The sequence below is a fragment of the Limulus polyphemus genome, unplaced genomic scaffold (genome assembly GCF_000517525.1).
Source record: "Limulus polyphemus unplaced genomic scaffold, Limulus_polyphemus-2.1.2 Scaffold74, whole genome shotgun sequence".
NCBI lineage: Eukaryota > Metazoa > Arthropoda > Merostomata > Xiphosura > Limulidae > Limulus > Limulus polyphemus.
This window is the reverse complement of record NW_013665684.1, coordinates 14,597-16,630: the sequence shown is the minus strand read 5'-3', so window position 1 is coordinate 16,630 and position 2,034 is coordinate 14,597. Positions and strand designations below refer to the sequence as shown.

The 2,034-nt window shown below is 31.0% G+C and overlaps 1 long non-coding RNA gene across 1 annotated transcript in view; it reads left to right on the top strand.

The window, feature by feature from the left end:
* The first annotated feature begins 957 nt into the window (after positions 1–957).
* LOC111087672 overlaps positions 958–2,034 on the top strand; it is a 5,190-nt gene continuing 4,113 nt past the window's right edge. The window contains exon 1 of the long non-coding RNA XR_002612335.1: positions 958–1,230. This is a non-coding gene — a long non-coding RNA (uncharacterized LOC111087672). The remainder of the gene's footprint in view (positions 1,231–2,034) is intronic.

The window sequence follows — 2,034 nt, the reverse complement described above, 5'->3', positions numbered from 1 at the left end:
GTTTATAAGCTTCGTGGTAATAATGTGTCGCTGAATGTTAAACTGTTAAATAAAAAAGAAAATATCAAGCTGTTTTCATTAATTATGTATGTTTATAAGCTTCGTGGTAATAATGTGTCGCTGAATGTTAAACTGTTAAATAAAAAAGAAAATATCAAGCTGTTTTCATTAATTATGTATGTTTATAAGCTTCGTGGTAATAATGTGTCGCTGAATGTTAAACTGTTAAATAAAAAAGAAAATATCAAGCTGTTTTCATTAATTATGAATGTTTATAAGCTTCGTGGTAATAATGTGTCGCTGAATGTTAAACTGTTAAATAAAAAAAAATATCAAGCTGTTTTCATTAATTATGTAGTGTTTATAAGCTTCGTGGTAATAATGTGTCGCTGAATGTTAAACTGTTAAATAAAAAGAAAATATCAAGCTGTTTTCATTAATTATGAACGTTTATAAGTTTCGTGGTAATAATGTGTCGCTGAATGTTAAACTGTTAAATAAAAAGAAAACATTCTTCACTATAGAGACAAAAAATCTATTGTTAACGTTTTAATCCCGACAATCCAATAATATTTGTAATGATTGCCCTTGAGTACATTTTTAACGTATTATTTATATAGAGTTACGTACACTTGTATATAGAGTCTTGGAACATTAGACGTCGCCAACAAAATGTCTATTTGTTTCTCAATTACTCATTTAAGCAGCATCTTAATGGAACTTAGTATTTCGTTCAGACAGATGCAAACTTTGAATAGGGTTAAGTTGAGATTTTATTGGCCGATTTTCTTTTCCAGTACAGTTAGTTAGACGATTATGGTGTCGAGAATATACTTTTATAGCCTCTAAGCGTCTCGGGCAATCCAGAATAAGAAAACTCGTTTCCGTAAACAATAAAAGAAACTCGTTTCTTTTGTGTTGTTAACATTAGAAAGCTGGCCTGCTATGGTGTAGCATGTAGTTATCGTCCTTCGAGGCCACGTGTTTGTTTATTATTCGCGTAATCACTTCATTTATCGCAAATATGAATGGACGCTATAATTATTCAAAGCTTCGTGTAATAAGGTTATCTTTGTGTTAAGCACGACTCATGTAACATGTGCGAGTCAACAAGTGCATTAAAACGATAATAAAGCACTTGGGTCTCTTGGGAAGAAATGTTAACACTGTCATATCTCCCCTCTGTGCTGAAAACGGAGTAGAAATAAGTCGAGGTTTCAGGCCTGGCAGGTAAGTGAACTCCGTAATGACTAAGACTCCGTGAGACAAGACACAGATATGCTAACAAATACTAATAATAGTAAATATTGTTTATTTACTTAGGCTGATAGTTATAATGTTTTTGATTATGTTTGTTTGTTGTTAAGCTCAAGACTACCCAATTGGCTATCTGTCCTATGCTCACCATGAGTATCGAAACCCGATATTTAGAGTTATAAACTTTTTATCATGTTTCCGTGGGAAATTGCACAGATTTGGCATTTTCATTATGTTAAAAATGATAAAAAATATTTATTATAAAGACTGAACTTTAAATCAAGGCACAGGTGATTTGTTAAAAGTCTATCTCTAAAAATAATGACGTAGTTACGAAATTAAATTACCGATGTTACTTTAGTTAGAATAATTTTTACATCAATTACCATAATAAAAAGTAGAAAAATTCATTAGCCGTGTTTACATCTTTTATCACTTCCGTCCATGTTGTAATGTTTACTCATTTCAATATTGTATCTAAATATAACGATGTTGTACTTTCTCAAGAAAATATATTCTACACGTGGGTGTTACTTTGCGTCATTAGCCTAATTTATCTATTGATTTAACGGTATTAGTCACGTGAAAACTAAATAGCTTCTTTTTATAGCCTTAATATGTTGGACACGCAATGAGTTAAGTTTCAAAGTTTGGAAATATACCATATGTCTTCATACTGGAAAAAAAATACTTTAAGTTTGGAGAGATACTATATGTCTACGTACTGGAAAAAAACACTTTAAGTTTGGAGAGATACTATATGTCTACGTACTGGAA